At 42.3% G+C, this 25,622-nt stretch overlaps 1 protein-coding gene across 1 annotated transcript in view; it reads left to right on the top strand.

Moving 5' to 3' along the window:
* The first annotated feature begins 2,429 nt into the window (after nt 1-2,429).
* ST3GAL1 (ST3 beta-galactoside alpha-2,3-sialyltransferase 1) overlaps nt 2,430-25,622 on the top strand; it is a 67,529-nt gene continuing 44,336 nt past the window's right edge. The window contains exon 1 of the mRNA XM_026043923.1: nt 2,430-2,466. The gene's annotated coding sequence lies outside the window, so the exon portion shown is untranslated. The remainder of the gene's footprint in view (nt 2,467-25,622) is intronic.

Genomic DNA, 25,622 nt, shown 5'->3' with positions numbered 1-25,622 from the left:
AGAGAGAAATGAAATGAAATCCATAAAATGTGAATTATTTACCAGTAATTAGGATTGCCTTTTAAAGCTCCAGGAATGACCAGGCCAGTATTTCTCACTTTACTTGCGTTAGGAAGTTAATAGGAGCTTGGTGAAAAACTCTCCAGCCAAGCAGGGTCTCATGCCCTCTGTCCTCAGGGCTCCTGTTGTGGGTCATCACTGGGTGGACTGAGTTTGAACACATCATGTTATTGCTTTTTTGCATCTACCTTGGTTTGAAGTTTTCCAAAGGTTTCCATCTCTCCTCTGCTCCTGGTGCTACCAGTCTACCCGCAACAGCTCATAGACTCCAGCATTTCGATGCAGAGGAGGACACAAATCCAACATTGCATCACAGCCCATCTTTAAGTTATTCACTTTTAATTCCTTCAGCCTTGAAGGGCCTTTAAAAATAGACTACTGAGAAACTTTCCTGCCACTGAGAGAACAGCTGTAACATACAGGAAATTTATAGAGAAAAAAAAATGCTTTACCTAGACACTGTTTCTGAGTTTAAAATATGAATAAAGGGTTGTATCTTCACTTGGTGATGCAGCTCCTCTGGTGTCAGCATCACTATCCCTGCACCAGTGGCTGAAAACTCTAGCCCCAACTTAAGAAGAAATTTCCACAAAAGATGACACATTTCCACAAAAGATGACAATCAAGATTTGCACGATTAGTTCAAACTATTGTTTCAAACTATTAGTTCTCCCATTGGCAGAGCTGTTGGAGAAACACTCAATGAGAAAACTCAATGAGAAAAATCATGACTTCTTTCTCCCAAACCACCTCTTTCCCGCTCCTTCAGGAACAGACCCACTCACCTAACCACTTGCCCCCAGGGAAGCAAATGAGGCAACAGATACAAGTAATTTGTCTAAAGGACCACAGAAATTGCTGCAGATGATCAGTCCCGAATCACACTAGGGCCATACCCTATCTCCACCTTGGCTATCTTGGCTGATTCTTCTGGAAAAAAAGAACAATAAAGATCTGTCTAGTAAGTTGTTTTCCATGGAGATTTTTATACCTGATAAATCTCTGATATCACTATACTCCTCGTAAAATAAAAACTTTTTTTTCTCCTCCTTGGTTTGGATTACTTCCCTTACAAGCCCCATTTATAAAGGACATAACCCTGCATTGCTGTCTGCAGTACTCAAGGACAGGATGCAGTATTTGAAGAAGCCCCTCCAAATCTTGCACAGGCTCATGCTCCAAAGCAAAAATCTAAGAGTTTACACTGGAACCTGAATGCCTCTGCAGCACTTTACATAAATGYAACACACGCTTAAATTCACACTTCAGCTTTTCCTAACATAACTCTATGGAAACAGGCTCCGATGATTTAGTGCTCCTGCGTCGCGTGCTACAGCGTTTGCTGGAGGTACGTTGTGCCAGATAAAATAAAACAATACCAGTAGCTTCAGTAAGTAGATTAATAACCCGTGAACTCATCTCCTTCGCAGAGTCAGTCACACACTAGCTCTCTGGGCTTAAGGAATGTATTTTCCAGGGATCTGGAGCATGTTTTCCCTCTTGACACATACAGTGCGTGTTCATGGCACATGTTGCATTGGCTGCAACAGGAGGCTGCAAACAGGACCAGACACATCATTTCCTTGCTTGAAGGTGGGGCAGCCTCCCCACTTCTCACCCAGGCTCCAAGATTCACACAGGAACGCTAGGAGAGAGAAAAAAAAGTAAAGCAACACAAAACAAAGCAACTCCCCCCAGCTGTTAAATAGTTGTAGCAGCCACTTTATCAGCTTCACTGAACATACCTGTCTGGGGAGATTCTTTAATGCCGCTGCATGTGTTTTTTTTTTTTTTTTTTTTTTTTTTTTTTTTTTTTTTTCCCCATTCCACAATTCCACAGCCTTCTATAGTTCCCTTAAAAAAGCCCTGTGCTGGACTGCAAGCCGCTATTAYTTACTACGTGCTCTTTTCACCACTAACGACGCAAAACATGCTTTCTTTGCGAAGGAGACGTGATTTTTCTTTCTTTTCGTATTCACTTTCCCCTGCTGAGACCACGCTATCATCCCCACGGCGCAGCTTAAGATACATAGTTTGGGGAGGAGGCGGAGAATGGGAGGCGGGGGGTGGGGATGAAGGCACTCCCGAGTGCTGATGACCCCCTTATCCCGCCCCCCATTCCTATCCCCGTCCCCTTCCCCTTGGCCGGCGGCGCCGGGGGCGGCGGGCGGCGCTTCCCCGGCGGGGCGGTCGCGCATCCCCGCGGGGGCGGCCCCGGCGCCGCCCTGCCCGGCTCCGAGGAGGGGCCCCCGGCGCCGTCCACGTGGCCGGGGGGGCGCTATATTAGGGCGGCAGGAAGCTCGACCGGGAGGGAAAGGGGAGGGCCGGCCGGGGCGGCCACCGCGAGCAGCGGCAGCGCGAACCGCTGCGGAGAAGCCGGCGAGCCATGGGGCTCCGCGCCCTGCTGTGAGTACCGCCTTCCTCCTCATCCTCCTCCTTATTCCCCCCGCAGCAACTTTCCCCCGCGCCGCCGGTTCGATCCTCTCACGGGGAGCCCCCCTTCCCCATCAGCTCGGCTGCTTTTAAGTTATTTTATCCCCCTTATTCGCACCCACTCCGCGCTGGCAGAGCGCGCTCCGGGCGCGCCCTTGAGCCGCGGTGTCGGGGCGCAGCGCGGGGTCCGCGCGCGGCTGCAGGGCGCCCCCCGCGGGCTGCCCGTCCCCATCCCGCCCCTGTCCCGCATCCTCTCGCCCTTAACTCCTTTCCCACCTTCTCGAATGAAACCGGAGCCTTTGGACCAAGAAGGCAGTTCTTGGGTACTCGCTGATTTCCAGGGAAGTACCAGCCGCGGTCGGAGGTTGGTAATTCAGTTGCTAGGTGTGTTTTAATTGTGCTCCATGCACTTACCTTCCCCGGTGTATCCCTGGCCTGCCGTGGTGTGGATGGAAGCGAAAGGGTGGAAGAAAATGCTGTGATGTATGTTTACTCATTCTGGATATGTGGGATCTGTTACCTCGTGGTAAAAGGATGGTTTGGTTTGTAAGCACTCAGAGCACTGAAATAACTCAGTTGTGTAAGGGAGAGTTGGGGTTCTATATTTGCCTACTGGGCACAAGTGTTGGGGGGTGGAACTCCTTAATTATGGATTCTCTGAGAGGCTGGAAGGGTGACAAAGCCCTTGTAATCTTCTGCATCGGTTTTTATAAGCTCTGAGAACTCTCCTTGAAAAGGAAATTAAATTTCGGCATGAAGAAGAGACAGGAAATTCAAGGAGGAAAAAGTCATCTGTATCTTTTTTTCCTTTGATTCCCATCCTCCCAAGTTCACTTTTGTTGGTATTACCACTGGTGGCATGAATTATGGTGTTCAAACTGTAGCTGTCCTGCTTCTTGGCCGCCTGCACCACACTCGATCAGCAGCATGTTCCTGTACGTTATTTGTATGATTGTGACTGGAGAGGTGGCAAGTATCTGCTTTGAAACACTTAGCTGATAAATTCAGTATCTGCTGGTGCTACTCTCCCTTTGTCCTGTTCAGTGTATAGAGCTTAATGCTAAGTCTGTGATACTCCAATATTCCCAACTCATTGGTGGGACTGTTAGAAAAAGTTGGGCCCCAAGGTCTTCCTGTGTAGTTTGGGGAGCTGTGCAAACATCCTTCCTGCACTTATCTGGCAACCCCAGGCTTTTGATCTGCTCAAAACACATTTTGAAGCTGGGAGTGAAACAGGCAATGACGTTGAGGCACTTTTTATGTGTTTTTTTTTTTAATACAGCCTTTTTTTGATTATCTTGGAAATGGCAGCAACAGTGAAAGTCCCGTGTAAGTCCCCATCAAATCTAGTGCTTTGTCCCTCTGCCAAGTTCTTGCTTCTCTTGCTCTATTTTGGTGCTGCTGTAAAGTAACACTCCTGCAGGTTTAAAACCCTGCAGAGCCAAAGCAGCCCAGAGCCAATCCACCTTTAAAGCTACCGGCAGGCTTTTAAAGCACTGTTCTCAGCAATATATTTATTTTCCCCTTGTGCTCGTGGCTTGAGTGGTCTCTGAAAGAGCAAAAGGGCAGAAGCATCCAATTCAGTGTTCCCTGGTTTTCTCACTTTTGACACAATTGGACTGTAGTGACAGCGATTTGTSTGGATTGTGTGAATTTTCCATGTCTCCCAAATGGAGAGGAGTTTGCAGCCTTGTGTCCGGTTTTTCTTACCAAGTGTGTGGTATTGCTAATGGGCATGGTGGCTTTAAAAACAAAGTGTTGCTTTGTATGAACATTTGCCTGCCCTTTTCCAAAACTGCTTTTATTACAGGGAGTAATTGGAGGGGAAACTTAGGGTTATGCAAATGGGGATTCAATCTTCTGGGCTCTAACAGCATTTCTCATCCCACGTGCATTGTAAATGCTAATGTTAAATGATGGTAGCAATATGTTCTTTATTAGAAGTGTCTCTTTAGATATTATACTCCAATAAGTGCTTTCAGAAGTGTGGTGAAGCAGAGAGATGCTTTTAAAAGTAAAGAAATCATAGTAAATGCAGCTCAATAGCACACTCAAAGTGCTGTTAATCCCACCACCTGGTGGAGCTTTTGACAGCAGTGGACTGTTGCTGCAGGAACTCCCCGAAAGGTTGCTTTTTTTGTTTAGTCTTAATACTAGCAGATGCTACTTTGTGAATTTCTTTAGCTTTTTTCTTTCCCATATCAAACTTTTTATTTTATCCATTTTCTCTCATCTGTAGTCTACAAAAGGGAGCACGGAGCTCTTAGTGTCTAATAAAGACCCCATCTATAGGACAGATAAATTGGTGAATATGAATTTATTTTTTTCCCTGAGCTTGTTTCTTTTTCAGGACTCTCTTTATTTCAAAGAAGATATGATGCTGGCTCAGGGCATGGCTGCAATCTGGGTATTCAGAAGCTCTAAGTTTGCACATAGGAACATTTCTTAAGTAGCAGCATCTGTTAGTAGCCTGCCCCTCAYTAAAGATACTCTAATGAGAGCTGCGGTGTGACTTTTGTGGTAGATGAAGTTAGCCTTGGGCTAAGCCTCACTCTGAGCATGACTACAGAAATCTTTCCTATGAAGTCTATGCACGTTCAAGTCTGCTATGATGCCTTTACCTGCAGGACTAGGAAGGGAAGACTGATCTGGAGCCTTCAAGTTTGGTGTGATGCACAGAAACCACATGTCTCGTCATCCTCAATGAGGCAAAAATGTGTTTAGAGCCATGCTTTGAGCTACCCTCAAGTATACAATGTGATTAAAGAAGTGCCATTAAGTTTGCAGCTCTCCTCAGATGTGCTGTTAAACAGACCCTAGGAAGGTGAGTTAAGATTGGCACTTAGTCTGTGAATCTCATTTATTTAAGTTACTACCCCACATTAACCTTTTAAAATAAGTACTTGTCAGCTGCTTTCACCAGTGACTTGCAAACAAAAGTGTCTGAGTTTTTGACTTTTTTGATCTGAGATGTAGGGATGTAGGATAAACTGGCCGTAAGTGGCTCCTCACAAGGTAGAGTTGAAGATGTGCTTCTGTCTCTGTGCTGTGCATACTGCTGCCTGACTTCTCTGCAGGCTATGCTTGCTAATTGGCAAATTCAAGTTGGCGGAAGTAAGAGGTAGAGGATTTAAATTTTCTGACTGAGCTCATTAGCTAATACTTCTGAAGGGTGAGTGAGGAACTTGCTYGTGCTAGTCATGGTCCTCAGAATATCATACAGTACCAAGAGTTGAGACTTGCAGCTAAGTTGTTACTGCATATGTTGGCATGGCTTTCATTGCCATAGTGTCTGGGTGCCTCTACGTCATTCAGTAAAGAGATTAACCCAGATTTAGGCTGATTGGGAAAGGTGGTACCTCCCTGCTGTCCTACTAGTTCTGGCTGCTGTGCTATGTCTGCTTGCACAGGCAAGATGGGGTAGCAGCCTGAAAAGGTAGCACCTTTGCAGCCTGCCTGGAGCAGGTCTGCGTCCATCTCTGGACCTGGGGGACATCTAGTGATTGACTTTTTTATTTTTTTCCCTTCTAAGCATAGTTGTTCTATGCATTTGAACTGTTCTGGCCTTCTGTAGCTGGTCCAGAACAGTGCAATTCAGATACCTGTGTCATATCTGGGAATCCTGGTAAGGATGGCTCTGCCTGGGTCATCTTGAATGGCATTTGAAACCTCCTTTTAGCAACTAAATTGACACCAAAATCACTGATATGCTCTAAGGGATTCAGGAAACTAAATACTGTGGTAACTGTTAAAATAGAGTTCTGAGGGGAGTAGTGGAATGTAGCTCATTCTTGGCTCTTTTGCACTTTAAGGTGTTCTTGCTTAAGTTGCTTAGCTTGTGCTGATGTATCCCTCCACTGAGAGAACAAGGCTTTTTTTTTCTGCCTATTAGATGACAGTTTCTTTGGGCAGATGCTCAATGTATTTTTTTTCTTTTTTTGGGGAGGAGACAAGAAACTTCTAAACTTGGTAAAAAGACAGCTTTTCCTGTTGGCAGATCTCTGTATATAGTGGTACAAAGCAGACATAATGCAAGCAGGTGCATTTGGTAAGTGTTTATGTGACTTTCTTGATCTTGGGGCATAACTTCAATAGAGCCCTCTTTCCTATTAAGTGTGTGCTTTTTTTTGGAGGAGAGGGGAGAAGGACCTTGATACAGGGAATGCCAGGTCTTAAACTGAGTGCATGTTTAAAAGCTGCTCCCTGGACTAGGTAACTGCTGCTGTAATTTTTCAAAAAATGATAGGTTTTTTAGGTGTATTGTTGTGTCCTCTAAAGGATGCTAGAGATCCAGCCTTCAGAAATTTAATCAATTACTTGGCCTCACATATCTGAAATGCTGCATGTGCTGACACATCACAGTGCTGTACTAGCTCAAAAGTCCTACTTTTATCAAGTCTGCCAGCCCAATTCTTATGACCCTTCTGGGGAAGCAGAAGGTATCACCAGAGATTATTATTTTGGGGGCTGGGAAGGGAGGAAGAGGGGGGTAAAAATCAGATCCCTTCACTCTAGCTCAAATCCAGTGTTTGCAGTTGGAGCTGATTTGACAGGAGGCATCTTCTTGATGCCCCTAGAAAGCATCAAGAGCTGCCAGGGTGCAACAAGGGCTGAAAAGTCTGTTTTTAAATCTTAAGTTTCTGCAGTCCAAGAAGAAATGCAGTGGTACCTTTAATACAATCTGCTCTCAGAAAGTATAAAGGCTGCAGTTTGTGTGAGTGGAAGCTGCCAAAGCTGTTGCTGCATTCATCCAATGAATGGACTCCTTGCCTTTTGAGTAAGGGAAGTATTGTTACCACCTCTCTGACACTTATTAGAAGAATTAAAATATGCCTTTCCATTCTTTTTCCTTCCTACTGTTTTTTCCTTTTGGATTAAGTTTACTGGTATTGTGAAAGAGTGACTATATGGTCAAGTCCTCTGTGCCCTTACAAGCAGATCTGCTGTTCTTCCCAAATACCTGGCTTAGTGCTAGCCTTTAAATTCACACTGAAATGTAAAGCAAACCAAACCAAAAAACATACCACAGGCAGAGTAACCCTGGTCTGATCTCCAGTAGATCCAGCAGGAGTAGTGTCAGATATGAAAGGCACCTGGATTTAAAGCTAGCAGGTAGGATGGCTTTGTGGTGTTAGGACCAAGTGGCTACAGATGCTCATAATCTTGAATGCTGTTGTGGGAGAACATCATGAGTTTCGAGGATTGTGCCGTAGTGACAACCCAAACATGAGGGGAAAAAATGAATTTGCCTCTATCAAAGGTTAATAGTTAAACAGACAAGGCCTTGGCAAAATTTTTCTTCCTTGTAGAAAAGCAATGTTAAAATATAAACCACTTGTTATAAAATACCTTGTAGAAATTAAAGTCCTTAGTGTGGAGAAGGAAGGGACAGTCAAGAAGGACTTGTTAGTGAGGTGACACCTTATAAAATATGGGGAAAGTCATTTTTGATCAGAAATGCTTAAGGTTCAAGTTGTCTGTGAATTATGCTTTCATGGGGACCATAYGGACTGGAGTGTAACTGCGGCCAGGGAATAGAGCTTTACTTCAAGATGTCTGCTCAAGATGCAGAAACCTTGCCTTGATTTCCACCAGTGTTGCTATGACTGAGATATAGTGACACTGGTGTCTCCCTTTTCTAGTCAGAGCTTCAGAAAATGTTTGTCCTGTGGCCACTCATAGAATTGGCTTCATACATATTCTTGCCATGTAGTTGTCCACCTTGTTGAAAGTGTGTACTGCCTCATCCAAGGCTTGTCAGCGAGGTTGCTTGAAAAAAGTGCATTGGCAGAAGATGACAGCAATTCGGGGGCAGAGCGTCAGGAACTCGTGACACTTGGCTCTYGTTTTACATCCAGAGCTCTTGGGTCGCATAAACTATGGCATTTTGTTCTGCTGCTATTGATTAATGGTCTGTCGGGGTCAAAACTGTTTCCCTCCTGCCTGAGTTCTGTGGAAATGCCCACAAAAAGAAGGGTGTGTGGCATGTACTGAAATAACATTCAGTCCTGCTGCTTTGTAGTATTCTGTGGATTTTTTTCCTCCCTGTTTTGCCAGGGAGTTTTTTCATCAGTCTTGCTACTAGAGTTGCTCCTTCAGAGGACCACAACCTATTTTCATCTCAGCCACTTCTTCCTTTGCAGTGTTTTCTTCTGTATGTTCCAAGGCCAGAGTGACCCAAGTGGTCAGGAGATGAGGGCATTTAAATTTTGCATAAAAGGTCAGGCATTGACAAYGGCAGGATGTGCTGGTGGCCAAGAACTTGGAGTCATCTCAGAGCTGAGTCCTGTCCCATCTATGCCTCTGTCTGTTTTACCATCTGTAAATGACAATTCTGACCTTGGTTTCCTGAAGGTTGAGTTCAATCTGTATTATGTATGGAGATCCCAGTATGAAGATCACGGTAAATATGATGATTGCCCTCTGAACACAACTTTTTTCTTCCCCTTCCCTCCCCAAACAAATATGGAGATTTTAGTTTACTGGGTTCTTTCTTCTTTCAATTGGGAAACTAAAAGGAAATACTCAGCAGTAAGCACAGATGCTCTTTAGACACATTGTACTGGCTTGTGTGATTTATTGTCTACTACTCCACTGAGTAGCTCAGTCATTGGTGATGTATAAAAGCACTACTGGGACAAAAAAAAAATCACTTTACTGTCATTGTCACAGTAGACTTYATATAAATACAGGTATAAATAAAAACACTTCAGGCCAGAAACAGTCTAGGAAAAATCTGTTATGGTAGCAGAGTGAAGGCTGCCTGCCTTTGCACATACCATGACAAAACTGGGCCTGCTGAAGCATATTCATCCTGTTGTCTCCAATGGCCCCTTCCCTAGCTTGGCTCCTCAGCTAGGGCAGGGAATTATATGTGTATTCTGGGAGACAACCTAATAAAGCAAGCCCATTAGAAAGTATATGGATTGCAAATCAACTTTCCCCAAGGCTACAACATTAGGTTTGGTAGGACTTGTTTAATATGTAGTTGTATTAAACATACATACATAGTTTTGTGCAATATTTAGGTACTTTTTGCCCCTTCTAACAAACTAGAAGTTTGTCTCACCTATGAGACAGATGCAATAAAAATATTTAAGGATGCTGGAGAGTTGTGATGCATAGCRTAGACTGAGGGGCATAAATAAGGTGATTTTAAGTCTTACAGGTAGGAATTTCACTCAAGCTACAATAAATAAGCATGATAGAAATGCGACACAACTTAATGTTTCCTAGCCTTTTTAAAATCATGGAAGCTTGCCAAAAGTGTTGATTCTTCAAATGTGGCTATAGTTTTACATAATGCTCACAATTTGGTTGCCTGCATTAAACCAATGTGGGTGTAAAAGCTTAGATGATATGTTGGTTTGACCCTATGTGGTCCTGCCTGGACCTGGGCTTCTCATAGAGTGCTGTAGGTCTGGACTGCAAAATGGTCTGTGACTCAAATAGAAACAAGCCTTGAGCATAAATGGCCACAGGGCAAAGGAGAGAAGACAGAGGTGCTGGCTGTTAAAAACAGTGATGCAGTAATTACAGAACAGGAATTTGCTGATAGAAATGCAACAAAGCAATTGTCACTCTGCAAGGCAAGACTCTGCTATCAATATTAAGTTCAGTATAAATAGAAGCTGAGTTAGTTGCTAAGTAATTGCAATTCATTTGGGGGTTTTTAATGATGGTGGTGTTGGAAAGAACTTCAAACTGAAAGGAATCAATAGGTTAGAATTGTGTATGAGCCCATTTAAAAGGGAATGTCTCTATAGCATGAGGGAAAAAAGGCTTCTCATGTCCTCCTCTACTGTTGGAGGCTTGTGGCTTAAAATTCCCAAGTCCTGTTGGGTGAGGACTCATTAACCAACAGTCCTGAGACTGTTTACCCTGTTTTTTCTTTGGAAAAGTTATCCAGTGGGAACAATATTAGTGTAACCAAGTAACCCTCAGATTCTTTGTAGGCCAGCTTTTGAGAACCCACACATCCCAATTTCCTTCCTTTGTGTATGTGAATGTTGCTCAATGTCAGCTTCCATAATTTATCATGCCACACAAACCTGTTGTGTTTTTATGGAAAGGAAACAATGGGGAGGGGAGGAACAACATAGCTTCATTTTGCAAAGTTTCATTTATCCTAGGTGGAGCTCTTCCCTAAAACTGTACTCGGGGCCAGTAACTGCATTTCAGCTTGTCTCTGAATTTGCAGTTAATGCTATGACTCTGACTATAGTCTGYCAGCAAAATGGTGTTCTGTTGCTCTCTTGTCTGGGGATTTACTGGGCATGATGTGGGCACACGGAAGATACCAGTGTGCATCCTCAACAAGTAGCATCTCAGCAAGCATCAGAMACAAGATCCTATCCCAAGGCAACAGTTGAATTTCATATGTTTCTCAATGCTGATTGTAGATTTGCTTGGCAGAAATCCATTCTCTGAATGTTGTGTTATGAGGATGGGCTATAACTCTTTCTACTCCTGAAAGACAGCAATTGTGTTTTACCAAAAAGCTGTTTCATGGGGTGAAACTCTGCTGAAGCTGGTGCTGCCTGCTCCTATACTGCTAACATCTTCCTCACTTGAAATRTGAAATGCTATATTTTGTCCTTGATGTATAAGAGTCAAGTTAAGGGTGAAGATAGACTTGCACTTTTTAGATAACATCCCTTTTCAATTTCCTTGCCCCTGCCAATGGAGCTCTTTTGGGTATGTTGAAGCATGGATGCCTTTTCCACTTCTGCATCTAACCAGGGTTTCATTTGACAAATGTATCTCTTTGGGGTGGAAATACTTATTAGGGTGCTGACACATTTTGGAATACTAAACCTTCATTTTATTTTTTTCAATCCTCTTTTCTGTCAGGGATAATGCCTGACGGCTTCACCTCTCTCCACGAGAGAATGGGGTCACGCACAGCAACCTGGAGGACAGACTTGTCATGTCTAATGAACTCATTAGGGCTTGATCTGCTCGCTACCTGGAGAGTCTTTCAAAGACGAGACTGAAATATCTTCCAGAGGCAGAGCAAGTGAAGAGCTTCATTCCTCTGAGTCAGCAGGACTGAGGAGGAGTTGGATTTGATTGCTGAAGGCCTCCTCTTAATGAGGCTTAGCAAGCTGGTGACTTCTTGTAACCCCTTGGCATTTGTATGAACTGGGCTGTTGGTACTGGCTTCCCTATTCACTCCCAACAGGACTTCTTAAAATCTGTAGAGCAGGGTGTTTTTTCTTAAGTCATCTGTCATCAGTGTTCAAGTTTATTGTCTTTATTAGAAAAATGATTAAATTTCCTTTTTTGGAAAGTTACTACTTCAGATTTCCCTTCTCTCTGAAGGAAACTTTCACAGATGTGAGACCCCTTGGCATTCTACTTATAGCTCCTATACAATTTCAGCTTCCTGTCCAAAGTTGCTGCAATGTGATATTGTGGCAAGATTTCTTTTCTCTAAAAGGCAGCTGTACTTCGGAAGCAGGCAAGGCTTCCTTGTAAATAATACATGGTAAAATATTTCAAGCTTGTTGAGTGATCTTTAGGGCATGCAGGAGGAGCCCACAGAAAGGCTTGGGTTTTGAGGGAGTTAGAGGTAGTGTGTGGGGTTGTGTGTGGTGGTTTTTTTTTCCTTCTCCTTCCTTAAGAGGTAGGGAGACGTAATGCAAGCCGGCATTCAGACTTAAGATGTCATCCAGTCAGTCTGCTCCGTAAACTGTTTTGGAGCCTTAAAAAATGTAAGTGTCATGGCAGAAACTAGTCAATATCACAACGAATGAGAGCAATAGTTATGTAGGCTTATATAATCCCCATCAGGTAATTTCACCATTCCGTCTATCTAGAAAGACTTGTGTCTTGATCTAAATAGGAAGGAGACTTGATCCAAGGCAAGATTTTATACTAGAGCTAGCAAGAATGTACCTAAGTCATGTTGAACGCCAAAACTTGTGTCTCTGATAGTTGTACAGCAATACAAAATTTCACTGAAGGGTGTGACTTGGTTAAAGTTGGAAAAATAAGCAAGATACTCAAGGAGATCTTTGTCTTTTCATTGTCTGAGCCTTCTTGGGGGAAGGTAGCAGGGGAATGACATGAATGACTTTAAAATAGAATTGCATCCATTGACAGCAGTGCTAGAATTCCTGTTGAGATGCTTCCAAAGGATATTGCATGCATCTGGCAGAAGCTCTGCTTATGTTTTCCTTTGATACATCTCTGGAACCAGAGACATGCTGTAAATCAAAGCAATTAAATGTGTGGGCTTTTTGTAAAGCATGGTTACTGTAGCTCATTTCACGGTTCAGGTGTCAGAAAGGACCTTCGAACACAAGCTTGCTCTGCCTGTGTAATTTGAAGGATTTTTTTAATTGACTTTTATAGATTAATTCTTAGTCCAAGGTATTTTGCTATAGCATGTCTTCTGTTAGGTATTATTGATAGCACTTCCTTTGCTCTACTGTTCAGAGTACTTCAGACAGAATGGAGGAGGGATGTGCTGAAGCAGAATTTCTTTTTACTTAGAATTAAAATAAGTCCAACAAGCACATGGTTTGTGCTTAATTCCAAGAGCCTGAATCTGGTCTTGCTTTTACTAATCTCTAAAGGGATTATTCCTGATTTACATCAGGCTGAATGAAATCAGAATCTGGTCCTAGAAGCCTGTTTGTGCTTTAGATGTTGTCTCAAGGCAACTGACCTGAGAATATGAAAAGGAAGCTTGGTTTCCCCACAGGTTAATTGCTCTAAATTTGTCAAGGTAAGTGGACTATAGCTTGTATCGCAGGGCTTGCTTTAAACTGAAAACTCTTTATTGAGGAAGCTGTATTGCAAAAACTTGAGTTAGAATCCATTTACCTCTATTGGACTAGTAAGAGATAGTAATCAGAGGACCCTCTCGTACAACAGAATAGTCTTTATTTGCATAGTGCCTTTCATCAGAGGATATTAAATAACCACTTCATTGCAATTCTGGAGGCTGTTCAGCCAGGCAAGTCTCTTTAATGAGCTGCAGTAGCTCACGAGGCAATAAAAAAAATAAGCTCATGCACTAGGTATCTGATGAGTGACATCTATACATAAGGTCTCCAACCTAAACTGGGGTAAAGATGTTAAATTAAAACACTGGGTTTTTGCATAAAGTCAACAACATGCTTATCTGTTGAGGGGAAAATAGATCTCTATTGGCATGCACTTTAGTAGGAGCTCACTGAGAYTGTAAGTAAAAGCAAATGCACAGCATCAAGGTGGTAGAGATCACTGTGACCAATTCCTTTACAGTTCCAAATTGGTCAGCTTGTTTACATTTTGACTGCCTATGTGCTATTTTTGAAAGGTCTGATATTATACCTATGTATATTGTGACACAAGGCATACTACTCAACTTTTGTAGAGCTTTTATAAAGGTAGCTAGTATCTTACTATGTATATCCTCACATATTCTAAAATAAGCAAGCTTCTCCAAGCTTTAGACTGTTACTGAGTTATGTAACACTTGGCATTGTGTCCTGCCACTGAAAGCAATGGAAGGCCTCAGTGACTGAATTACATTTCTTAATTACTGTCTTTGAGGAGTGGAAAAAGCTTGTCAGCGACAGACTAGTAGGGCATATTTGCAAAAATGATAGGACACATGCAAAGTTTAGGTGACTCTAGGGGTCCTATGTTTATGGACCATAGCATACCAAGAGTCCACAGTTCACTCAGCATAGAGATAAAACTGAAATTTGGGGTACTTCTCAGAAAGACATAGCACTAGAACATTTTGCTTACATATTCAGTTGTCCCGTACAAACACCTATGCCTGCTATGGACCTGAGACCCCTCTCCATGGCCAAAAGTGTCATTAAATATTTTAAATCAAACTTTACAAGTATGTCTGTTGGACTAGAGAATGCCCTTAATTTTCTTTTCAATGAGTAAGGAAGTTTTATTTCATCAAAGGCATAATTTAGCTTTATTGCTGGTTGTTCCAACTTGTTATCCATGACTAATGTAAGTGCTGCCTTCCTGCTGGCACTTACTGGTGGAAGTAAAGGTTGTATTTGAAGAATAGAATTCACTGACTCAAACTGAAGAAGCTGGTGAGCAACACACTAGTCTGCAATACTGTAGGGTTTGTTTTTCTACAACCTGCATAAGGATCCTAAGAAACGGTGGGCAACTCTTAGCAGTTTACTGCACTTTACAAAAAAGAAAAATTATCTCAGGTCTTTGCTTCTGTTCTATATTTGGCAGATATCAGAATAAGTGGCCCAGCTGTGTGTATAATTTTAGTGGTGAAATGAAACCTCCTGGTTAACATCATGCTGCTCAGCTGGTGTGAAATGTAAATCAGCAAAACTCTCCCTTCCTGAGCACTTCTCTGGCAATGTGTGTGTAAACTCACCTTCTTCTCAAGAAGAAAGGGGAGAGGGAAAGTGTCTTTTGGAGATTATACCCTTTGATTGAATCAAATTGAACCTAAAAATTTTCCCAATTAATCTGGTTCAGTGCTGTTTGGTTTGGGAAACATTTTCTATTCATCTGCACTCTTGGCTCACCTTATTCACGCTGTTATCAYAGCAGATGGTGTGTTTGGAAGTTTATCCACCTCTACATGTGCTGGATATAAACTCTAGCACCTTACTAAACTTCTGGTAAGCTGACATTTCTATAGTTAGAAGCTACATATTATTGGTCAAACACTTGTTTCCTGGCATTTGAGTATTTTTAACTGAAGGGATATGATCAACAGGTGATTCTCTTTGTAAAGTGCCTTGGATATGTGCTCTCTTGTGCAGACAAACCATCTGGAGCAAGCCTGTGGTTTGGTTTCTGCAATGAGTACCTGCATATTGCTATGTAAAGATTACCAGCTTTATTACATCAGTGTATATCTTGAGTAATTCAACTCATTTTCACAGATTTAGATGAACTAAAATGGGAATATGTGTTCCAAAGTAGTAGTTTGATACTCTTGACTATTAAGCCAGCAGCATCAATGGATCTTTCACATACCTTAATATATCCAGCCTCCACAAATCAAAGTACTGAAGTCAATTTCTCTGAAGATTCACAAAATTTGTTATGAGTGTAACTTTATCCTGTTTTGCCTGGAAGAGCAAGGTGGAATTCTCTTCGTTGCGACTGAAATCTGAGTAAAAGAAGCAGGTAATAGTGACTCACTGGCAGGTGGCTACTCTGCAGTCTTGAGAGCTCTTGGCATAATGTTAATTAGAAATGAAGTGTGAAAAGAGGAATTTTGGATGCACGTAACCTGATCATGCTGCAGGAGAGGTCCTGTTGTGAAGGACAAACAAGTTTTTCTGCGAGAAACCTTCAGGATGTCACACCTAGCATTCAGTTAATGCAGCAGCTGCTACTAGCTGTTAGCTAAAGCAGTAGTTGCTGCGCTGCTGGTCTCCTAGCTGCTGGAATTAATTACTTGGAGATTGATTGGGCTTCAGCAAGAAGACTGTGTAGTGATAATTTCCAAAAGAGGGAGGATTAATTTTTGTGTGATGTTGCAAATCAGTCACGGTGATGTGCAGCCGCAAATCTGAAGTGCTGCCCTGTAGCTGCTGTGTTAAGTTGTGTAAGGCTGCCAAAGGGAAGTGCYTCCAAATAGCTGAAAGGAGGAATGAAGGGCGGTGGGGTGGGGAAAGTCTTTCTGACAGCTTTGATCTTAGTTTGGGTATCTGGATGGTTGTTGGTGAGGGGGTATGCTTTCATGCATGGGGTGCAGCCTGCATGCAAGTAGATGTATTCTATTTGATGTGTGCAGATCAAGGTGTCTGAGCCTTTAGCAGCTCATCTGGCTGTCTTATCTAGCACACTTTTCCTCTTAATTTCCCCCTTGTGCTTCAGAGTTGAGTTTTCCCTTTTGTCTTATGAAACATTCTTATGCAAAGTGAAATCTACTGCAACTCCAGTTAGCAAAGCAAGAGTGTGATGTTGCTGGAGTTTCTCTTACTTGTTTTCTCTTTCCCTTCCAAAACTTGAGTGAGCAGTTCTTTAATGAAGCATTTGTGGAGAAAAAAGTTCCAAATGCTCTGTCCTCCAGATTGTTTCCAGRTCCCTGAAGGAAAGATTATTTACAGATTAAAGCCCTTACTGTTTCCTGTGTCATTGCAAAGCAAATAATGAGCAGAACTTGAAAAGTGCTTGTATCTATTCGCTTGGAGTATGAGCCCCTCTCAACTTCAAACAGACATCCTAGCACTTTTTCATGGTACCAGGTGATTAAATTTTATAGCAGATTCTGCCCTGATTTAATGTTGCTAATGATCGTGCAAAGTAGACTTGCAACGTAAGCACAGGTTTAAAATCTAAGCTTTGGTATTTGAAGTCAAACAAGTCTCTACAGGAAGAACTTGTTGAAAGGGCAGCTATTGTTCCTTAGTTCTCAAGTATTCAAGGTTTTATTGCAGTTTCCCCAAAGCCATGCAGTCTGTGGTAGGCTTATGGATAAGATGTGGAAATCATGTAGTTGCTCTAAGCATGGAAAAGTTGTGTGCTCTGAGCACTGGCTTATGATGAACAAGCCAATGGTCTCTCAGCAAGAGGTGAGTCACTTGGGTAGCTGGGGAGTTTCTTATACAACAGAACAGGCTGCAAACAACCTTAAATAGCTAAAGAGGAATGAACTTTAGGTTAAAACTGTGGGTCTTGTCATTACTCTTTCCTTCCTTGTTTTTTTCCCCTGTGGTGACCATGTTTCAGTGGATAATGAGGTACAGGGGAAGTCAATCATAGATGGGASTAGTAAAAACTAGCAAGGTCTGTATGTCATGGTCTCAAATTTAAAACAAAAAAAGGGACGCCTCTGTAGTCTTCTAACATATGGGTGGGAAAGAAAAGTAGAAGCTATATGAAACACTTTGCCAAACTCAACCCAGATTTTCTTTACACAGGATAGTGCTTGGAGCAGGTGGGGAAATAGTTATGCATATAGCAATTATCTGTCTATCCACCTTTGATCAAGGAAACTAATTTCCAGCTGGTTGAAATTAGTTATTTATAAAATATTTAGATTACTCCTGTAACACTCTGTAGGCAAAAAAAAMCCCTATCTCTATCCAACTAACTATACTTTCAACATAACATCCCAATACTTTGCCCCTCCTGATTCTGTCAGACTGATGCAGTCCTGCTTTGAAATGGTGAGTTTCAGTACCAAGGTCAGTATTGATCAGAGTTAATTCTTGACTGTTATGGATTCAGTCCTTATGGCTACAGTTCTAGAGAAACCAAGCAGCATTTACTTTATAATAATTCTAGCAAAATTCTGTGATACAATCTCTGACTCTAGCTTTGGAAAGGGRCCCTTCTGTAGTGAGTAGATAGAGACTCTAATCCATTTTTGGAGCTAATAAAATGGAATAGATACTGATGTGGAGAAGTTTGTTTCTACTTGATCCATTGAAGAGCTGGGATCTCCATTCTGCCTGTTGTGTGTGTGTGTGTGTAGTGTCTGTATGGTATCTGTGGTTTTGTTTTGGCACCAGCTATACACTGGAAATTTTAATTTGTACTTTTTGGAACTAATATGGTTTTAATTATTTCAATTTCCTCTTTATGAGGATTCATAGGGTATGATACAGGACAACTAATCATACTCCATGACTAATTTTTGGAATTGAGCTTTGCCTTTTAGGAATGGAGGAAGAGTGTTAAATTTCTGTGGATGCAGTGTGCTGAAATACTGACAGTTCTTGGACCTCTTCTACTGAAGAGTTGAAATGCAGGCAGTTTATTCCACGGACAAGTCACAATTACCAAAGGTTTAAAGTAACAAAGACATATATAGAACCTTTGATTTTGCAGTCTAAGAGTAGCATAATTAGAGCACTGGTTTTACTAGTTTGAAAGATTTTGCATATCCCATGTCAAACACAACTGATGAAATGTTACAATATCCTAGAAAAATATACCTAGAGATCCTGATTTGCTCAGGGAAAAGTTTACCTTTTTGAAGGAAGCTTTCAGGGTGCCTCTCCTCATGGATTCTCATGGGCAAGAGTCTGGTTTAGATTTTCCTTATAACCAGCACTGCAGTTTTGTTTAGCACTGGTAATGTTTGGAATTTCTTCCCATCCCCCGTTTTCCATATCAGAGGCATCATGATGGCAGCATAATTAAGTCTKGTTATGACTCCTGGTTCTAGGACAGCTCCTGAAGTCTCTCATTTCCTTAACTCTTTGGAGATATGCATGCAAGGGACCCCTAATCTAGGGTCAGGAGGCTGGACCCTGAGATGCAGAAAAATGTCACTAAATAATTTTGTCAAGCCCTAACTGCTGTGTGTTGTTTTTTTTTTTATTTTCAAAAGGGCTTTAGGAAAGTGTATGCCACCCTGCCCCACTGTCTGGCATTATTTGAACAAATGAATCATCTCTTAAATATGGTCATACAGGGAGATTTTGATGACCAACAATTATAATATTAAAGTCACTTTCCAGAAATACCTCCCAGCCACATGGTATTTGGCTGTGTGTGCCTCTTACTATAAATAAACATACCTATAAAGTAAAATTGTGCCTCTTGTCTGGTAGACAGATAATTTGTGGTATCTGAGCTCTGAATATATGAGAGTCTTAAGTAGGTGGTCACTTTTCCTGTAAGCTATRACTTTGTAACCCTTAATATACTAGCATGAGGACAGTGGATGTGGCTTATGGATAGCTCAATAGATATTTAGGCATGATGACCGTGCTCTCCATAAGCAGAGCTAGGTAGTGCTGGAGGAGCTGCTTGAGAAAATCAGAATCACAGAATGGTTAAGGTTGGAAGGGACCTCTAGAGCTCATCCCATCCAACCTTCCTGCTCCAGCAGGGACACCTAGAGCATGTGGCACAGGGCGGCATCCAGGCAGGCTTGGAAGACCTCCAGAGAAGGAGACTCCACAACCCCCCTGGGGGGGCCTGTTCCAGGGCTCACATCCTAGATATCAAAATGGGATGTTCTGGGCTGACTGTGCATGAAAGCAGAGGTGACCTTTATGCCATTAAGGCCACAGAAGTGGATTGCTTTGGGTGAACAGTCTTGTCCTGTGAGATTATAGCTTGAAGAGTTGCCACAACCAGTATAGCTACAAAGGGGTGGTGTGAACTCCTTAAGCAGAGGTCTTGTGTAGGAGAATTACTGCTGCCCAGGCAACTCACATTAAGTGCAGTAGGGATTACAGTTCCTCTGGTATCTACTCAAGCATGTTTTAAGACCCCACACTTATCTGCAGTGGTGGAGGAGGGCTGATCTGCTAACATGGCTCTTCTGGCCAGATGGTCAAGGATTTTGACTCCAGGCCAAGATACAGTATGTTTTGCTCCTGGGCATGTCTCCACTCTTCCTTTTTGAGGCTTGTCACTTGTAAAAGAAAGGCTGCAGAAACTTTCTTCACAGGTTCTGTGAGATCTTGATGAGGACAAGGAGAAACCATCAAACAGTGATTACTGGTGTTGAGGCTCTGAGAAAGTGGCCTGGCTTCTGGGACTCATTTTCTTATGGAGGACTGCAAAGAGGAAAAGCACATGTGAGAAGACTAAGATATGAYAGAATACATGTGTTTGGCAGCTAGCCCTGCCCTTGGGGGCTCGGGCAAGACTTGGTGTCTGTACTCTTCTTCCAAGCTCATCCTACAGAACACAGGTAGGCCAAATAAGCCAGACTCCTGTTGCAGCTCCTCCTCCTCTGTCTTGCATGCTGCTGGTGCTACCCTAGGAGTTGAAACTGTGGAGAAAATGCTGCTGGAATACAATAGTTTAAAAACAACCTTGCACAAGGAAGTATGTTTTTCAGCACCTCTGAGGGCATCAGAGCTTCACTTTCTTTTTCAGCCTACTCCAATTTCTTGTAATTTGCAGAAAAGTGCAAGGAAGAGGGTAGGCCTGGAGGGAGAAACAACACACTCATTCGGGAACCAAGATAGCCTTCSTTGTCTGTGGTTGGCTCTTCCACCACAAAGACAAACAAAAACCTTAAAAGGATCATCCCTGGGAGCAGTGTTGGGAGAGGCCAAGGCAGAAAGCATTTAGGTATCTTGGGGACTTCAATTAGCTGAGAGCACKACATCAGTGTGGGGTATACCTAAACAAAGCTTCCTCTTGGTCCTACCTCACAGAATGTGTTTGTCTTTCTATATGGGGTAATACAAAGCTATCTGACCTGTCCAGGTAACTCATAGCTCCCTTGCGGACTCTGGGACCCAAAGCTCTTTTTCTTTCTGTCTTCATAAAAACACATATATAAACAAAGAATCAAAGATCAAATTATGTGTTCTGTTAAGATRCAGAGCTTGGCTGAGAATTAGCCCYCTATCTYCCTACTATGAGATGTCTGCTGACATCCTGCTTTGAGGTGAGACATCCAGACTGACTCACTTTCAGATACTTGTGTTGTGTGACACCTTTTTTCTTATAATTATTGCTCATCACAATCCCCCTCCCACCCCAATGTGGCCATGGTTTTTTTTCCATGTGAGAAAATCAAAATACCCTAAGTGTTCAGTGTGTGTGTTACTTTTTAAATATACCATGGCACTATAGTTTCAAGTAAACTAGAAAAACAAGATATCTACTAAAGTTTGGGCTATCTTGCTGTCTCCTAAAGGCTGAGGAGCTAAATGCCTATTTCTGGAGTCCTTTGCAATTTTCTACCCTTCTTCTGAAGCACCAGTTGATGATAACAGGAAAGTATTTTTTTCTGTGCAAACATCTAGTCAGTTGTAACTTTATAACTTCTGTAAAAATATTCCTTTTGATCATAAAGTTGAAATGCTTTTGTCTGCTGTTTTGTGGCAAATAAGTTAGGAGCTCTTTTTGGAAGGACGCATCTCCTGTCTGTTGTTCCACTTATTTTATAAAACATGTTATCTGAGAATGGTTGAGGTTGGAAGGGACCTCTAGAGATCATCTAGTCCAAGCCCCCTGCTCAAGCAGGGACACCCAGAGTATGTGGCACAGTTTCATCYAGGTAAGTTTAGMAGACCTYCAGAGAAGGAGACTCCACAACATCTCAGGGCAGCCTGTTCCAGGGYTCTGTCACCCTCACAGGAACTTCTTCCTCACATGCAGATGGAACTTCCTGTGTTTTAGTTCATACCCATTACCTCTTGTTCTGAAGCTGACCACCACTGGGAAGAGTTTGGCCCCTTCCTCCCTACAGTCACCCTTCAGGTATTTATATGTATTGATTGGATTCCGCTCTCAACCTTCTCTTCTCCAGGCTAAACAGGCCCAGTTCACTTAGTCTTTCCTYGTATTGTAGATTCTCTAGTCCCTTAAYCATCTTTGCTCTATAGTGGACCCTCTCTAGAAGCTACACATCCCTCCTATACYGGGGAGCCCAGAGCTGCACCCAGTACTCCAGGTGCAGCCTCATCACAGCTGAGGAGAGGGGCAGGATCTCCTCCCTTGACCTGCTGGCAATATCCTCATGATGCAGGCCAGGATCCCTTCTTGGCYGCGAGGGCACACTTGTGGTTAACTTGTTAATCAGGACTCCCAAATCCCTCTCCATGGATCTGCTCTCCAACAGGTCAAGCCCTAATCTGTACTGGTGCCTAGGGTTATTATATCTTAACAGGTTTGCCTTGTTGTTGCTGTTCAGTGACACTACAGAACAARCCCTTTAATGAGCTTTTTCCTAAGAAGGGAAATGCAGAAATGATACTTCTAAAGAAAAACACATTTTCTGATCTACATCAATAACAAAACATGCAAAATAAGCTAAAAAAGTTGGTCCTTCAGTAGAAAAGAAAAATGACCACTGCTTTGCAAATGGAGCTGTTGAATGGGAGAAGATGATTCTTGTTCTGAAGATTCTAATTCTGCATCACACATCTGCTGTTTTACACCACTTTTTGTCTCTGTGCAGTTGGCTTGTAATGCTGAAAGTATTTGTGACAAACCAGGTAGCCATAGCCTTAAACACAATGTGACCTAAAAACCCTCTGAGACATTGAAATAGTTGGAAGTGATGGATGATGTGGTGAAAATCCATGTGATGTAACTGGAAAGTGTGACCATAAGAAAACAGAATGCATGTTAATGTCACTGTTTACCTCACTACTTAATTTTGGGCAGTTAAGGCACTATGTAAAAAAACTTAGTTGTGGGTAGGTTGTCTGTGGTTCTTCTGTGATAGATCAGCTACAACCTTTCAAAAGACAAATGCTTTCAGGAGAAAAAGAAAATAAAAAGGCCAGATGCTATTTTAGCAGGCTTTTTTAATCTCAAATCAAATTCAGTAGCATTTCAGGTTGCTGTTATGGATGTCTGCTTCACTGTGATGTTTTCCTCATTTTAGAGGTTTACTTTGAAYGTTTCATGAGTATCCGGTGTCTCCCTGTCCCCCAGACTCCTATACCCTCATGCATCACTTTGCACAGGGGTCATTCTTCAGTGCTCTGTGCACAGCTGTTTCTCAAAGCCAGATTTCAGGAAGTGACAACTTCCCAACACAGTGTAATTCTGCCTTTTTATTTCCATATTCTGAGGTGATTTTCCATGCTTCTCCCTCCCCCCCCCCCCCCCNCCCCCCCCAAAAAAAAAAAAAAAAAAAAAGAAAAGGGAAAAAAAGCCCTGCTGCTGCTGACCACTTCAAATCTGTGCCCTAACATATATCCTCCACCAGGCTGAAATCACATGTACAGGAAGCATCTGGCTGTTCCCGTGCTGCACAGGGAATTCTTTTAGAGGATTATCTCTGCTTTATTCTGCTCCGTTCTGGCGCAAAGCCATGGAAGGAGCCATTTGACTGCACTAAATTCCATGCAGATACAGATCGTCCCTCTCGCCAGGTAAATAGCTGCTGTGTCCACCTGCTTGTTGCAAGGGATGTGCAAAATTCTTCTCCCCTTCTCATGACTTCACCCTTGGTATCTCCCAGAAGAGGAACCGTAAGTCACTCGGAGTCAATAAATCAAAATATATTAAACTTCAGGAAACAGTTTGGGGAGGGGATTGTACTGACTAGTTATAATTTAGGAGGTGGATTTTTTCCCCCCCTCTAAGCCCCTGCATTTGCAGGCTTTCCCTCAAAGAAGAAAAGTTAGCTTCCTTTTTGCAAGTATAAAGAAAAGAAAGCATCCTCTATCTTCCTTCTGTTTTTTTTACTGATTTTTGTTTATTTATCATCTTGATGGAACAGCTCTATACTGCCTTGGCAATCATTAGTCCTCTTTTGCTTTCTTTTGTTGAGTCAACAGTAAATCCAGCCAGGGGAGAGCAGCTTAGCAGTTTTATAGCAAGCACCTAGCCAACAGCTTGAGGAAAACATCCCCTTTCCTCCAGCTTAGCTTCTGTGTTCATCTCTTCTCCTCTGGTAGGCTTTTGGTGTTTGTGTATGCAGGAAGCAAATTGCTGGGTACCAGGGGTCCTTTTTTACTGCAGGTAGGTTTGCAATTGCAGCAGCAAAAAGTGTTTGAAAGCCAGAGGATTCCCAATTCCACACCAAAATACCTGCCTAGTACAGCCTTTATATGTGAGTTGAGGCATCTTTTACTTGGGGTGCAGTTACTTTCACCTGAGTAAAAATATTCTACTCTGTTTTGGAGAAATGGGTTTCACTCTGACTTTAGAGATGCAGCTTGTAGACTTGGATTTGAAGTTCTGTGTGGCTTATGGCTGTATTGAGTAGATTATCATAGTTGTCTTATTGGTGTTTTTGCAAAAAGCAGCCTTTGAGGTTCAGTAAGAATGTGGGACTCTCTTCCTTTGTACTTTAAGTCACTTTCTAACTCTTTCTGTTAACATAAAGAGCTTAAATGCAACTCTGAAAGGTAAGCTTTGTCTGTACAAAGAACACAACATATGATGATTTTGAGGTCTGAATGAAGGATATTTAATAGCTGGAGCTGTGGGTGCACCAGACCCATCAGCATGTGGCTGCAAGGAACAAAAGCCTGTGAAATACTTGCTCATTACTATGTACAGTCATACATTAGAAACCATAAAGATTTACTTGAAATCCAGGTGACAGGGACAACACTTATGCTCTGCTTCTCTCTTAATCGTTATGATTATTTATTATACATCATCTCAAAAAGGTAGATTAAAACTAAGCAGAACAAGACCTCCTGTTGTGTTGCTGCTGTGATCTGACCAATAAAAACAGCTTTGAGTTCATTTTTAAGCAGAGTTCTTATTTACTTCAATCCATGCAATTACCTAAGACTTTTTTAAATTTTATTTCCTTTTCTGCTCAGTGAGGAAATGAGCCCCAAAGTCCTGTCGATTAGGTCATCCTGATACCTGCAAATGAGGTCGTGGAGCTTAGCAGTGGTTTGCTAATTAACGCTCCCATGCTGCCCTTGAAGCTGTGATCATTAGTGAGATGCCAATGGTCTCCTGGCAGTTTACAGAAGGGCTGTGGAGCATCCCTGTGACTGTGCTGTGCTCTTCAGCCTAGAGATCTTGAAGGGAGTGAGGATAACATCCCAACTTCTACGGAAAACTTGGCTCCTGACAAGATCATCTCCTCCACTCCACTGCTTTAAACAGGTCTATTTCTATCTGACCGGAGCCATCAAGTTACTTAAACAGATTGACCTGACTTACTCTTACCAATTTCTTTAATGAGATATCCCTGGCAACTTCGTCTTAGCTTTCAGATGTTGTTCTCATTAAAAAAGTTGATTTAGGTATCTCTCTGTTCCAGGTGGAATCATGGATGGCCAGCTGGCTGGATGTCAGGCTGACCCTTTTCCTCCTAATAATGCTTTAAGTTTAGTTTTTAAATCATAAGAAATGGATAGCAAAGTCAGTGATAAATCACCCTCCTTGCACACAGAGGATTTGGAAAGCATCTTAACTCTACCTGAACAACAGGGATGCTGAAGGAACTTCTTGTGTCTGGCTCCATGGAAGTAATCCTGGAGAACAGAAGGGAAGTCCAAGATTAAGATGCCTCATCTTGAAACCYGAATGAGATTCCTTCTCCTGGTAGTCTTTTAAAGTCAAGAAAGTGACAGATTAGAGGTTAGCAAGCTCCCTCTGCAGACCTTCATGTATGAAGTGGAGGGATTTCTGTGATGTCTCATCCAAGTCGTTATGGACAYAGAGAAACCAGCGTGCTTCTCTACTACGAATATGCAGCAAGAGTGGCTGAAGTAACCCAGATTTACCTCTGTTAAACTGTGTTTTGTCCTAGAATGCATCTGTCTTCCAGTCTT

This window comes from Nothoprocta perdicaria, unplaced genomic scaffold (genome assembly GCF_003342845.1).
Source record: "Nothoprocta perdicaria isolate Ctin4 unplaced genomic scaffold, notPer1 scaffold_341, whole genome shotgun sequence".
Taxonomy (NCBI): Eukaryota; Metazoa; Chordata; class Aves; order Tinamiformes; family Tinamidae; genus Nothoprocta; species Nothoprocta perdicaria.
This window is presented reverse-complemented; position numbering and strand designations above follow the sequence as displayed.